This window comes from Varroa destructor, unplaced genomic scaffold (assembly GCF_002443255.2).
Source record: "Varroa destructor unplaced genomic scaffold, Vdes_3.0 BEIS01000001.1, whole genome shotgun sequence".
Lineage (NCBI taxonomy): Eukaryota > Metazoa > Arthropoda > Arachnida > Mesostigmata > Varroidae > Varroa > Varroa destructor.
In genome coordinates this window covers 65,471,632-65,487,805 of record NW_019211454.1, presented here as the reverse complement: position 1 = coordinate 65,487,805, position 16,174 = coordinate 65,471,632, and the positions used below count along the sequence as shown (strand labels likewise).

Genomic DNA, 16,174 nt, shown 5'->3' with positions numbered 1-16,174 from the left:
ATGAGCCTGGAAATGCTGACCTGTTATATTTACTTCACGCTTCAACGAACTCTGTAATCATATTACGTTATTATGCATTGATTTAACCATATATTTGTGGTTCACAATTGGCACTTTAGGAGTAATTTGAGAATTGACAAATACAAAGCTACACAGCGTAATCGTTGATATCGAGCAAATTGTTTCTCTACCTTCAACTCGAGCCTTTGAACATTCCCAGAGGGGTTACCAACACAAAAACACCCTTAGGAAAAAAAAGGAATACTTAGCAAAGAGATCGGTTAGTGTTATTGGCGGTAATAGATGTGTTATGTTTTGATATCTAGACTTCTAGTCGATCGTCAACTTCGGTTGCAATAGTGCGGCCTACGAGGGCCTCGTGGTGTCTAATGTAGACGCTGGTGATAACACGTAACGTCGTTCGACTTGGAGAAGCGAGAAGGATCATGGCGTTGTGGTAAGCCATCTCTCGTTGAGATGTCATTCGCAGACCACTTTCCAACGCTACGCCGCCGACAGATTTGGCAAACGACTAGCAGGCTGCTTAGCGTATTCGCTAGCGTAGCTGCGAGCAGGCGTAGATTTGTGCAATATCTAATGTGGATGTTGGATGGTACTGCTGTCCGTTTGCTAGCAGGCCTCTACTACAGAGCAAAGCAGAAAAAGGAAAATGCTAGGCGTACCGTCACATATTGGCACTGGGCGTTGACGTCGTTGGTCGGTCGACATCTTACCTATAAGCCATAGAAAACGAGACGATCGTGTTGAACATGCCGAGCAAGCAAAGAAAAGAAAGAAGTAGGAGCAAGAGGAGGGAAAGGATCTTATCGGCTATATACCCGGGATGTGCATCTGCTGCCGTTATCCCGGGGCAGGAAAAAGACGTTGGTCCCTTGATGCCAGGCGGTGGCATGAGATAAATGCTTCAAAACAAAGTCACAAACAGAATAAAACATCATGAATAAACTGGTACAACATACAAAATCGTTTTATAACATTAGAACCGTAGAAGTCCAAGCTACAAGTAGGCCGATGAGCCAAGACGTAGAGAATGGTTGTGAATCGCTTATAAACTCGATGTACACTGAGCTATTCAATAGACATTTACGTAGCTGTTTGAAAGCAACCCTTCAGCTAGGCCAATTTTGTGATTACCTATATGAAAAAAATTATTAGGAAAAAAAGCACCACAAATTGCGTTGGAGTTCAGAAAAGTCAAGTAAGGCGCGACAAAAAAATCTTTCTAATGAAACCGGCTCAGTTTTGCAAAGTAGCTTAGATCCCTATCGGATTCAACAGCTGCAGTATCGTGTAGCCAGTATAATACGTTATGAACTACGACGCTTAAAATGGCTAATAGATTTTTTCAAACTACTCACTTCTGAATTCTATCAAACACTACCATTGCAATAATAGTATAGCTCAAGTGATAGTACTAGCTGTTTCTTATGTATCCAGAGCCAGCCGGACACAGCTACAATGCTGAAGGTCATTTTTGCGCAGGAAGCGGCAGCAGAAAGACAACTCAGAGACCAAATGGCTAACTGTACACGTTATGCTCGTTGTTTTCAAATCAAATTGGTTTTTTTTCTGTTCTCAAAACACGTATAGATAACTTCTGGTGAGCGTAGCACGTCTAAGTTTGAACGAGCGCGATTAACTAGTGGAAAGGCCATGACAATTAAGCACATGTCGTATCATCGTCCACCGCAAAATGGTCCTTCAATGTAACCGTCAAAAGCCATGAGTACAAAAAAATACTATAGACAAAGTCATACCTGTAAATCATTGCAGAGCCAAGAACAAAGCGAAACAGATATTTAAAAGGAAATGTATTCGTCATACGTTGCAATACGTTTTTCCAGGCGGCAGTCTTCATCGCTTGTGGTGAGACCTAGGTTGTCGATGCCCAGGTTCAGTTACTCTGCCTGTCACCTGCGCTGACTAACGATCACTAAGCTCAGGAAAAATCACGCTGTGGTCCCTCAGAAAATACTTCAAGCGTCACATCAGTCGACAGCACTGCCACTTAGCAGCAATAAAATCCTCTAGAAAGACGTTAGCAGCACTTGCGGTATGCTGAATACTTCAAGAATCTATGCAGATCGAAGCCTTGTGTGTTTTTCCTCAAATAGAGGTTGCCGTTTTCTGCTTCGTAAGGCTCGAATTGAAGGGCTCGAATCCTAACGACATGTGTCGTGAATGGCAGTTCAACTAGTTTAGATATGAGTCACTGGGGAGACAGCCATAAAAGAAGTAATGGCCTTACCAAAGCGGCATAGTTCGCATGGAACGTGGCTATACACTATAGGTTAGGCTAACATAAAATCAATCAGTTACTAATATTTATAAGCCAAATTATTTTTCAATGTGCTATCTCATACGTTGGCAGCATAACGAAACGACAAGAGAAAACATCTTTACGAATGCTTAGTAGAGACTGGAACAAGGAACCTGTATAATTGTGGGCTTGTGCTATACCTAAAAAATTATCTGTATGCCTAAACGGAAAACGGCAACTGCAGACTGTATAATTCGAAATTAAGGATGACTAATTGATGTTTAGGTGCCACATAATTCAGTTCTCATTAGAACCAACGGTTCGTTTTTACCGAAATCAAGGCCCAGCGACCCAATATTGCCATTTCTAGAACATATCGCTTCATTAACTTCTTTTTTTTTTCTAATAAATTGTTTCCTTAATAGTTAAAGGTAACTGTAAGTCATTGAACCTTAAACCTTCAAGTAGCTTTGCTTCGTTCCCATTATATATAGAGCTATTTTGTAATAATAAGGCTCTTAAAGTAATTTCAGCTTTTGGGTCTTTTAAATAAATAATAAGAAATGTTTTGCGGCCACCCTAATAATCACTCTTCATGATTCTTTAGGCCAACCTTGCAGCAGACCATGTGTGAACAGCCTGGTGGTTACCCAAACTTTGCGCGAAAGCTCGAATTAAGATTGCGGTAAGATGACACACACTCTGTCTATTTTACGCTATTTCATTGAAATGCCTATTTAAAAAGGTACGCGATTTTTTATCATTTTTGTCATAAGTACTCTTTTGATATAATTAAGGCTAGCTGATCGTGGATGTAGATGTTTTTAAGAACAAAACATAGACCCCTGTGAACTGCAAAGAAGGTCTGCCAAACCTTAAATAGCTTCGCATAAATAGGCATATCCTTCGATAAGTAAAACCTCAATGGTTTAATGAAATGATGATGTGAGTTTTTTTGGGTGCTCGTTGTAAAAAAAATTCGGCCATTCAATGAATTTGATGTTTCAACCCGTTTCATGAAGTTAGTCTAGAAATCCCCAGTGGTAGCTAGTACTCAGCCGAACCGCAGCTTCGAGTCCGTGTTAGCCGAAAATAACCCATATACTTAATTTGGCGTATTTCCATCACAAAAAGGAATACAACCTCACTAATATGGTATAAGGGCAATCATAAAGAGTAGTGCTATCCTATCGACTTAGACAAAAACTTGTAGCAGTGTGGAGGAGGATATTAGGTATTTAAACGGTGGAGTCGGCCAGAATCTATATTTGAACACCGTCACTGAATGCCAAATACATCGATTTATTTTAGGGTGTTACTGCATACGAATCATGTAGTGGTTTTTTAAGATATTGCCTGTGTTACGTTAAAAAATACCTTGTAAACCTTATAGGCACTAAAAGTCAAGCACTAAATAAAAGTTAAAACTTTGGTTAGAAAGTTGGCTACTTAAATTCTACATAGCAGACATACGAACTAGATATCGAATTTTTCAGTCGGCAGCTTGAATCTCTGAATGTATTAAATTGTATTTTCACTAATTGGTACATGGCTTTACAATATTCTACCACTAAATCACTAACGTGAATAAGTCGGGTAGCGTCACCTCTATCGTTTTACCGGAATGTTTGTACGCTTAAATTGTCCCGAGGGCTAAAGGTGCCCTCTATAAATATATTCAACAGCACCCATCAACGATCCGTAATATAACAGCTTTGATCACAGACAAATATAAGTTCAATGTATGCCCAGGGCACACTAATGGAGCATACGAACAGAATCTTAAATAACTTTGAATAAGTTTAATTTTCAACTCTGAACTGTTTTCGTACAACCTAATTTTGTAAGTGCAGAATTAAAATTATCGTGGGCTTACGAATAGTCATCATTAACTGAAAATAGTATTAAAGCTTTCTTGATGCTATCCTTAAAACACCAAAATGCCATTGTGTAAATGTGTAGAAACAAAAAAAATGTAGAAAGCTATTGGGCAACGAAATCTCTAATTGTTGTTAATTTTCCCTTTTCTAAACAGAAATTTACAACCATCTTCTGTCACATATTTGCGAGTACAGATGCGATTCTTATTGTTCTGGTATTATTATATTAAATGTCGTGCTTCTCTCCTGTCGAACGTTTTATTCGTTTATGAATACTTACCATCCATATTCGCAAGTAACAGTATGAGCTAAAGGCAATAGCGTCGACTAGTGAAAATATCTTAATAAAGTAAACACATCACTCTAGAATTTTCATTGTACTCAAAAGGGAACTCTAGCTTTCATCATAGTAGGGTGCAAGCGGCGTATTATAAATTTACATAAGGGTTGAGCCCCCCATCCTTGAGCATATGGTAGCGGATAGCTAGACCGGTTAAATGACTTCACGTCGCAGCAGCTGATTTTCATGATTACTGTAGCAAACTGGCATGGATAGCTCAACTTCCTGTTGCGTCTCCCATTCTGGTATGTTTCTCTGTCCACTGTAACCTCTTACCTCCCAGCAGACTACAAACTTATTTTACCCAAAAGCGATGAGGTCCTAACCCGGCTCGCGTTACGGTTGGGCCGAATTTGCGCAGGTCTGCCGCTGGCCTAGTGTCAGCCCACCCGCAGAAACGATCAAGAGAAGAGTTTCGTTCTCCTTCTCCCTTCTTCTAAAGTTGGGGGCTCATCCGCCAGGTTTTCCCTTGGCCGCCCCATACGAGAAAAAGGCCTTTCTACCATTCCATACCAGTCGGTGGCTTCAAGGGCGTCGCAAAAGCGACTTCCGCCGAAGCTTCATCTTAACGAAATAGCGCATCGTGAACCAGGTGGCTGGCTAGCCTCCAAAGTGGAGCCAAACGTAGCCATGAGAAGTGAAAAGGTGAGTTGCAAAAAAGTTGAAAAGGAAAGGGAAAAAGATACCTTGCGGTAGACTGCTACAAATATATGTAAAATGTTAGGATCCCGAGGCTTGAGTCCTATATTTTGCTGGATTAGCCCGAAGGACTAGGAAACCATAGAGTAAGAAGAGGTTTTGGTTTCCTTTTTTCAAATAATGAGTGCTTTCGCAAATGTTTAATCGTAGGTCTATGCTTGTGTGGCATTGGTGACACAAGGTAAAAGAATGAGAGTCATAAAATTGTTTACGAATTGATAACACTTTGTTTCTTGCAAGCTTCATGTAAGGTCCTACAAACCCAATAAGATAAATGTAATTGAATTGTATCTTGTGTAATTACCGAAAATATATGGAAAATAATATGTGTGTAGCAATACTAGTGCGCAGTGTAGCTAGTGCAAGGTCTGTAAAAATTAGAACTAACTGACATTTTTGGCACCACTGGGCTGCGTATGCTGGAACTATGGTTAAGATACCAGATGATTAGAAGCTTCATGCGTCTAACCGAAGCTGTCTTTTAAAACACTACTGACTGGGTGGTTCTGAGGTGCGAGAAATTAATTTATACAGGGAGGTATCCGCTGGCCTGCTACTACTGTAGCGTGGCCTTACCACCAACGAAAAGGAGTATTTAGAAAAACGCGTCTCTAAGTTCTGTCCTCCTACCTTATGTATGCCAGGCACCGATACTATGAGGCTTTCAAGCCAGGTCCGTGTTGAATACTCAGTTCAAAATACGTTTCATTCAACATTTCCAAACAGCATGTAACTGAAACTAATCATGTTTTTTTTGCTAATACGTTCTGCCGTAGGCGCGTATCGTAACGAGACGTTAAAATACCGTCGACATTAAAAATTATACATTCGATATTGGCGTGTATTACAAACGAGTAAAAAATCTACTTAAAGAAATGCTCGAATAAATAAATGGAAAACCGAACCCCATAGTTATTGCATATTAACCAAGCACTCAATAGGAATGAACACCATTAAGGCCTGCGCCTGAATAAACTTAACAATATGATCAATTGTCAAAGCTACCACATGAAATAGTTCGAGTACAACAGGCCAATCCATAAACACTACGTTTGAAGGTTTTTTTTCAAGATTTGATGAGGCAATGTTCAAGGAATTATGTATATGTGATTATATCGCCTTGTAATGCTTCCACACGCGCCTTTTAAGACTATTGTGGCATTTAACAATTTTTCTATTGTTGATTATTCAAACAAAATAGCACCCTTTAACCGGAACAAACCATCGCTGTCCAACAATATCTTCCGTTTTCCGTTGGTGCTTTTGTAGCGGAGCATATTGGTCCGTTAAATCCTGAAAGATATAGTAATACATAAATGGCAACAATTTTTGATGAGCTATAAGCAAAAATCAATTCTCTCTATTAAACAGCTCCATAATTTATTCAATGGTTGTTTCTATTTACAATTTATTGATCGATTCGTGGCGAGAGGGACGATTATTATGTTGCGGGTGTAATATTTATTATCAAAACGACTAGTATTTATTCTGCGATTTTTTTTTTCACTTACATGGGATTTAAGTAAAATGTAAACTTTTAATGTGAGGTGCGATAACCGGTCTCCCCACGACATGGTCCAATGCCTCCTCTCATAAACCCTATAAACTGAACGAAGTCATATCATTTGGAGTACGTTGTCAGTATTAAGTATCGCGTACACCTCTCTTACAGTCGCTTAAAATTTCTTTTTTTATCCACTGTATACTGTATGATGTTTGATGATCTATTTTCTTGATCTCTTTTGAAGTAGAATTGTACTTTGGAATAGGGTCGATGATACGCAAGTTCTATACACGCAAATGGGATACGCTGAAGGACGCCTGGCCTAGGTCGTATTGAAGCGATTTGTCCGGCTTCCGTCGCTCTGTGTCGAATAGAATTCCCCATGGCCTGACCGCTCACAGTCGCCGCATCATCGTGTGGATGATGTAATGCACGCCGAAGGGAAGAAAGGCCAGTTGCTTTTACTCAGCCCTGGCTTCCACCTATTCAAATTAGGGAAAAACATTAAATGCAAGGGCCAATACTGGTAACATCAGGCCCCGCTCAATGGCTCAATATTACATAAGCAAAAAGGGCAGGCAAGAGAGATCTCTGAAAGATTCGATTAAAAAGTGCTTAAAAAATAACTTTATTCACACAGAAAGTGTTCAAATATATATATATATATATTCTTTGGCCAGCTCATTCTTAGTATATTACATAACTCTCGTCTCGAACAGCCTGATGTGTCTTGATTTGACATCAGCACAGCAGGGAATGGAAGATGATTCTTTAGCAGGCTGTCCGGACTATTGGAGCAAGGGTGGCTCGATGGTGGTCGAATTCAAAAAAGCGAATGTTTATCGCTATGGTATCACGCCAAAGGTCAAACACCGATGTTACTGGCGTTGCCTACCCGCCTACCGGTGAATAATAATACTACCACAGAATCAGAGGAAGGGGCGGCTGGCAGCCAGCGGCCTCTAAGTGTTACGTCTGCAGGTGGTTTCCATCTTATGAACTCCAATCGACTCTGTTGTTCCACCTTCTTCGAAACCAAAGAGCAGAGAGCTGTATCCGTCTATTGTATCGCTATATATAGCAGGAATACCCGCTGTGGGCGGTATCGTTAATCCTCACCATCGTTAACTGGGTTCTTACCCTGGGTCGTCCAAAGTCATCACTGCACGAGGCCGACTGGATGACGAACTCTTCAAATTGTTCATCGCCGCACGATCCTCAATGGCAGACTCCTCGGCAATCGACACTTCAGAAGTGAATAGTGAACCAGTGAAGGAGAATGTATATCGAAGACTATGCATCTGTCACGAATGGGGCAATGCGAGCAGACGTAGACTCTTCTGCACTGTATCCTTATTTCGGGTGTTCGTCAAACACACGCAGTTTAAGTACTTAGCAGTTCCGGAACTTTGCACAGGCTTCTCGGCCTGATTGGAGGGTAAGGAAGGATCCGCACGAGAAACGAAAAAGAGGGCTTCGGAACGGCGCGGTTTCCTGCATGGCCACTTCTTTTATTTTCGCTTATTAAAGAAGCACTCAGTTAGCTTGGCAAAAATCGCCTTGGCCGTAGCCGCGTTTGCTACCGACAAGGAGGAAGAAGAAAAAAAAGACGTACGCTTCGGGAAGCCAGAAGGAATTTGACTCCCTTCTTCCTTATAGTGGTCTTGTCCAATAGGCCTTTAGGTCCTGGTGGCTAAACTGTAAAAATAGCCAGCGGGACCTCTTTCTTTGGAATTCACTTCATGGAGTTTGCCCTATGCACTTTGCGCTCAGATGAACAAATCTCCCCAGCTTTAGGCCGAATGTTCGTCTCAAGGACTAACACTTTGTCTGTCTATAACATTGCTAGTAGATTCGATTCCACTAGCTAACATTGCCTCTGTTTTAATTTTTATGGTTCCACCTAATAACTTCCCCCATCCTGAGGGCATTACGACACGTGACTTACTCCGTAACGTCTTACAACGTACAAGAGATCTTTCACGATCAAACGTTTGAAATGCCTATCGCAGCTTGCATAGAATCGCTGACATACCACCTCGCCCTTAGGGTCCACTCATGTATTTTGTGATGCTAAGCACAATGGGTTATTGATATTGGGTACAATAACTTATTTATGATTGATTATTGCTCTAGAAAAAAACTCTTTGAATCAAAGTTTTGCTCAATGATCCGGCGCTGAATTCTATAGTTATCATCGTTAGAAGTAACAAACATGCTTAGTTCATGTTGAGACGAATCTTGCAGCGCTTGGAGACAAATTTTATCTGAGAAGATAAGTTCCACATGTATCCCCTAAATATACGCATTTAAAGAAAGGCGTCATTTATGAGTGAGTTCTGAAGTTGGCTCTGAGTTAAACTTTTTCAGCGAGCCGATCGAACTTGAACAACACTATCTCGAAAAGCTTTTTCGAGCTACTCCTTTATAGGAGTAGCCCTCGGCTCACGTTTGCAGTTGCATAGATGTCGGCCCGTCAACCGTTGTCCGCCATTTTAAAAGTGACTATAGCCAAGAGTCAATATACAGCGCCTTTTGATGGATTTGTTCTAATGGAGCCAAGTAGCAATAGCTGTTCCCCTTCTGATGCACCTGCTTTCCTCATGCCTAACTAAATTTCTGACGCAGTGAAAACACCGACACGGAATTGTTTGGGTGAGTTCCTTCCCGCTCGGATAACCCTGCAATAGGCTGACGATTGTGGCTTCAGAATGTTGACTATGTGGCGTGTGGAGCATATAATAAGACCGATGTTGGTCATAGATGACAGTACGACTTAACTGTGATTATCGACTTTGTCATTTATCGAACTGAATAACGAAAGCAGGGTTCTAGTTGGACAGAAAACTGGCCAGTATTCTCAGAAGTGCCGCACTAATAAAACGATACCTTTTTCGTTATATATATATATTGTAGAAACTTTTAGTTAATTAAAAGCATATAACAAATACCTACTACCAGTGTCGTATGCTTGGTATAGTGTTAAAACGAGGTGCCATAATAGCATGATAAATATTATATACACTTTTTTTAGGTTTCATATCATCAATGGTGATAGTGAACTTCGGATTACTAAATCCATCTGTGTTCTCTCTGACGAATTTCATGATAAAAGGACCGCGAAATATCTGGTGGTCGAAGGTATGCACTTATGGTTTCATAAAGGCAAAATTTTATATATTTTCGTCCCATGGAAATTTTGCGCGTTACTGATAATACTGATTGCTGATACCTGCCCGCTGTGGCTGAAATAATATTCTCATCCGTAAGTTCTAGCCATTCAAAGACTAAACGCTTTTGTATCAAATTATACACTAATTTTATGATAAACAACAAAGTATTCTTGGGCCAGATTTTAAAAAAGTAACAACACGCATTAGGTTCGAATCGTTTACTATTGTCCAATCCAAATTCTTGTTCAATAATGGTCTGAAATGGCTTCTTTATCATCGTACGAATACTCGAAGACGTTTACATCGCACAAGCAACCACCTCCGAGCGGCATATTCCGTTTCAAAGTCCAACAGAAATAGTAGTATTAGAGTACAGAGTAAGGCCATGAGGTAGCTATGTTAGAAAGGAACACACGGAGGTCGTCTTGCGGTATTTAAGATTGTCCCCGTTCGCCTTTGCTGTCGCGTTGGGGGGGGGGGGGGGGGGGGGGCTGTTGTTCGGAACCCAACAGTTCTATGAGCTATGAGATGGGTGGGGTAAAAGGCACGGAGCCAAACTCAAGCTGCCGGCCAGTCAGCCATGGAAGCGAGAAGAGCACACCCAGAGAGTTAGAGAGTGAGGTCGCTCCGCTCAGCGGCGGTCGGTTGGTGATGGGAAGACAGAGAAAAGTCTGAGATTCCTGGGGGCGGCTGCAGCACCGCCAGGACTGACGCGGTTGATCTTGGAGGGGAGTGAGAACATTCTGTTTTTAATAGCGCCGCCTTGCTTTACCACAGGCCGACGCACAGCTAGGGTGGGAACGGCGCGCAGAATGAGAAGGTTGATCTTAACCCCACACTTTTTACAGTGTTCTCACATCGCGGAAGCATGGGGCCTCGAGGGAAATGAAGGACCCACTTGCTTTCGAGTAAAAGCAGCAGAGAAAAACCATGTTAATACGACGGTCGGTCGGCCGCTCCGCTGCTTACCGTCGGGTACTCAAGTTGTACTAGTAGCGGCGGATGGCCTCGCTGCCCAAAAACGATGGTTTTTAGTGGTTGAACAGTCGGTGTACGAAGGCATAAGCCAAAATGTCCTCCTATCCCATCAGAAAGTAACGGGATAGGGGGACAGTAAAGATCCGCTTTGCCTTTACGTCGAGTAATGGTCCTCCCACGAGTGCCGCTACAAGCAAGCGTATGTAAGTCCACCGCGCTAGAAGAGCGAGTCGCCTCCGTTTCCACCTGGCCCCTAAAAACACTTCTGACTTGATCCCCAAAACGGGCCGTTTCTCTCGTGCAGTTGATCCACATTCTGGGCCCCATCTTGCCCCTACTGAGGCTAGCGTTTGCGGGCGATCAGGTATATACACAAAACGTAGTTCGTCCCCTCTCAGTTCTTTCATTTTCTGACTGCTTCTATCTTTTCCCACGAACTCGGTTCAGACAAAGACAGACTCTGAGGCCGGTTCAGGAGTAATTGCGTCTCACATAGTATTTTAGTGTACACTCCATTTTCGCTCTCTGTCTTTCTCCCATTCTAAGTTGCACTGTCTTTTCTCTTATTATTGTATTTGTAGCTTGAGCATTCTGCGGTCACATGTACGTTCGTTTTTGCCTGTACTGACCATGTCAAATGCAAAGCTTTAAGGCTCCATCTTATCATCTGTCTTTTTCGTAGCTGATTTTGCATGCTGCTATTTGCTCGACGTGTAGATGAATTATATCCATAGTCAGAATTGGAAAATAGCCACAGCTATAGGATAAAGAAAGAGATGCCATGTTTTATTCAGCTGCTGTTAAAAATTTGTGTCTATACAATTGAGTTTTAAATGGTACGCAGGCAATGAAGAAAATTGGTTACGTTATTAAAAGCTGACGGTATCCTCGGGCTTCATGGGTGTCAAATAGATCTTTAGTCACAAGTTAGCTTTCAAAGCTGGGAGGATGTTACACGGTGAGCTCCATTTCCAAATATCAAGAAATTGCTTGAGAATTACCCCTTAGCTTGATCTATTGCAGGTAGAGACCGGTCATTATATTAGAAATAATTCTAGATAGACGTCTCCATCATTATATTAAAGAAAATGTCATTCCACGAGGAAAAGAACAAGAAACAATATTAATAGCAACAAAATGCATGATATTGACCCTTTGAAAAATTTTCACAGAAAACAGGAACCTCAGGATACCTAACGATTTCTCTCTACATAATTTTGACTTAGCTATCAATTAAGCATAAAAGTATGGCTGACAACCCACGTAAATGTTATACCATGCAAAAAAGACCCACAAGTTCTGCACAGATTGCCATTCCCAGGCTATGTGGGCTTCTATTCGACAGCATCGACCCTTGGCATCAGCCAGCCTCTGTGCGCCGGCTATGCACTCGCCGGTTTTCATGTACAAACACACGCGTGTGCTGTCTGATGGGCACTTGACGGAGGAAACTGCCGCAAATCCCGCACCGTTCTCACACCCTGTGATGTGCTCGCACAGCAAATATCACTCCTTCCCCCTTTTTTTTTATCTCTCTTTCGGCGTATCATTATTCCCCAAACAGCGCTACGCGCACATTCGGGAACTTCCGCAACGTCCACAAGCTTCGTTTACTAGAGCCGGCGTAAGCTGTTTTTTCATTTGATAACGAAGCGAAGCGAGCAGCTAGAGACCACCAACTCCATAGCCAGCAATGGCAGTACGGAGGAGGCTTCGCCGAATAGTCACGACGAGGGTTTGTATCGGACTGAGGGAACGAGCTGGGGCAGCAACTGATACCACCGCCATCGAGACAGGCCAAGTTTCAGACCGGTATTATTCGCCGTCCTTGATGACTTCCCCAATAATCATTACAACGCACTCGCACAGAGTCATAGGGCTAGAGAGACATAGAGCGATGACGCAGAAGCAATACTTCGTATTCTCGCTACCGCTATATCCCTTTACTTGACTGTTTTCTTACCTGATATTCTGTTACGAGCGGAGTTCCCCACGCTCCCTCGCCATCAAAAACCTAGGTTACAGCATCAGCAGGAAAACTGACAATATGTCACAGGGCTGTAGAGTACCACGTAACAGCATGTATACATATTCAAATATATTACCTCAACCTTTCGAGGCCTAATTAATAATAATAGACTCTAACAGGACAGACATCGAGTGACAAAGCGTAGGTACCTGGCGATGACTTCTAATTGTAAATGACAGTAAACTTCATACTGGCAGATGGATACGCTTCGCGTTTTCTATAATGTTTGCTTGCGGTTTTATTGTGGATTATAGATGGGCAGCTTTGTCATCTTTTGTATATAGCTCCGCTGAATTGAGTTACTATTGATGTGCTACCGAAGCATCTTCCTAAATAAGCTATTTACACTTCCGTAATGAAATTACCTATAAGCATGGGATGGAGTTTTCCGGCCTACGTAGTAGTCACATAGGCTAATCAATATATTCACAGTTTATAACGTCTCGCGTCGAGTGCGCGGTTGATCTTTGCGCCATTATAAGGTCACATTTCGATCAGACCTTACTTTTATGCTGGGTCGTATCAAAAGTGCCCACTATTTTCGTATATGTTTTAACGGAACGAAAAATTGAAGTGACGTCGGTTGAATTGATCAACCAATATGAACTTCGACATTCTAGGAACGGCAGGTTGAATGTGTGATCACTTTTACAGCGATCTGCTCTTCTTACTGCCCAGAGCTAAGCCAAATGGAATTATATAGCGTTAAAAAACAAAAGAATAGCATACGCCCCGTATTACCGAGGAATATAGCGAGCATAGGCTAGTCGTTTGTGTCCGATGCTAGCCAGTTTAGCGGAGTAAAATAGCCAGCGCACCGTTATATAAATACCTAATAAACTCCATCTCTAGGTAGCAGAACGGTTAATGGAAATTGGTCGGATAATGCAAGCAGACGATGATTGACAGCGACCCCTTTCGGCAAGCCTAAGATAGTCTGTTCGGCGGCGGCCACAATATATATATATATATATATATATATATATATTGGATATAAGGAAAAAAGGAAGCGGCAATAGATGAGAGAACAGTAGAAGCGAACTGGACTGAACCGTTCAGTCCTGGCTGATCGAGACCTCCGACATTCTCCTCTGGATGTCCTTCAGTTTTGTTAACAACGCTAAGCATTTGTGCTAACCAGAGCGATACCTCAGGAAGTCAGTCACTCAAAGGGAAGTTATTAGAAAACGGAGGTAGTAGAGTCTCAAGGAGGTCTTTGCAGATGACCATGGCGACTACATCAACGTACAGCAGTGTTCCCAAACACGGAGATACAGCGATGAGGAGCTCACGAAACACCTGGTTCAAACGGGCTGTCGGCAAAATTAATAGCAAAAAATGCTCCCTTCCTTCAATCCATACGCTGACTTCCGCAGCCGCCTCTGCATTGCCGCTGTGCCCCAACCTTAATCGTCCTCGCCTTTTAGACTTTAGGTCCCACTGAAAATCCAACGGCATATCCTCATTGTGATATGGATTGGCACGATAAGAGATACTTTATAAATTGAGACATGGGACGTTTAGTCGATCACGTTATACGCTAAACTTGAACAGCGAACTAATACTTCTTTATTAGGCATAGATGAATCTGTAAAATGTATATGCGTATACCAATTAAATCATTAATTACCTATACTCAGGTTTTTCTGGCCATGACATACGTGACTTACACACCATACAGATATATATATATATATATAGACTGTATTATTTCGGCAAGCCACTTGTCTCAAAACCTTACCACTCGAATTACTTTCTAGTAACTTAATTACTGCATATTGTTTTAGATAGGCCACGTTAGATCTAGCCAAGCTGACGAGACATACCACGCGGCCTCGTGAGTAGAAAAAGCTGTTTTTATTGTTTTGAGGTCAATGGAGCTGGTTTAATCTGAAAACAATATATTTGAAGGAGAATTATAAAAATATGTTCTAGCTTATATCGAACAACATATATATATATATATATATATATAGAACATTTTCTTAAAATAAATTTTGCAAAAAATAAAATTTCTGAAGATAGTTTACGAGAAGGAAAAATTTGTTCTGTAACATTTGCATACATATCCTTACAATGTACGTACGTACATATGAGCCCAATGTAACGTGTCGGTTGTCTTTTTTTGTGAGATGCTAGCTGACTTGGGGCAAGGCACGCACTGCCCCTTGTTAGTTTGTGGACGCACAGACGCTGGAATGATGAAAAATGGCTTACCAATCGGGTCTTCTACTCATCTGCTCTCAACTCACCTCGAACAGCAGATGGTGCTCTTTTAACTTTGAAAAGTGAAAAAAAGTTTCGCGCACCGCCTGATCCCTGTATAGAAGCGGTATTCCATCGGTGTCTTACCTTAGATTCTGCACCAGATAAGAATCATGGTAATAATCTTCATTATTCAGCAGATTCTTTGAGGTGGACATTTTAGCAATTTCACTTACTTAACACGTTCTCCTTCCCTCGAGACCCCACCACATAACGCTGATATTCAGCGTCGAACAGCATGACTCAGGAGGCTAGAAAATGAAATTCTACGTATAATAATATTGATCTGTGATTGAATATCGCGTTAAGTTCTAGGCTAGTAACCTGACCGAGAAAAAGTGACATTCAGATCGGGCTAGGGATGCTCTAGACAGCCAAACCTAGTGCTGTATATATTTTAAAGATAATTACGTGGTGCGCTAACGACTCTCATAAAATATGATACACTTTCAGAGAATTAACATAAGCAATCAGTGAATAAAAAACAACCATTTTATTCCAACGATTCCTTGCATTGTTAGTTAGAATTATGACCGTAGTCAGAGGGAAATGCCCACTACTATAGGGGCACTTAATGATTATACGAGTGTACCAGTGGTTGCGCGATGGATGAAGAAGCCTTAAAAACAACGCGCTTTAAACGACCTGTTGCATAGGGCACAGATGACATGCTTTTAATAAAATGTCACACTGAAGGGGCGCCCAATGATCCCCAAGGAGCTGGCAAAAGAGTTAGAAGTCTTTCGTGACTCTTTTTAAAGGATTACATACAAACGAAAAGAGTTACAACAACGATTGCAGTGAAAAGACTGAAATCCAAGTCAATGCAAATCCCCCGAACGACTTTGCCGGGGGTTCCTTAATTTATTTTCAAAAAACCCACATTTACAAAAACGCGAGATCATAGGCGACGGGACGTGGGCGTACAAGTTTGACGTGATGAGAAAAGCGCAATAGTTAGAGTATTACTTCAAAGGCGAGGACAGACCGAAGGAGGTTGCAAGATCCAGAACAGAAATCAAGTT

General features: G+C 41.6%; 1 protein-coding gene across 2 annotated transcripts in view; it reads right to left on the bottom strand.

Annotated features, from left to right (window-relative positions):
- Window positions 1-6,582: 6,582 nt before the first annotated feature.
- The window catches only part of LOC111254615 (uncharacterized), a 39,009-nt gene continuing 29,417 nt past the window's right edge, over window positions 6,583-16,174 (bottom strand). The window contains exon 4 of one of the 2 annotated variants that reach the window (XR_015317260.1): window positions 6,583-7,186. The gene's annotated coding sequence lies outside the window, so the exon portion shown is untranslated. The remainder of the gene's footprint in view (window positions 7,187-16,174) is intronic. The other variant, XR_015317256.1, reaches the window with a different exon arrangement.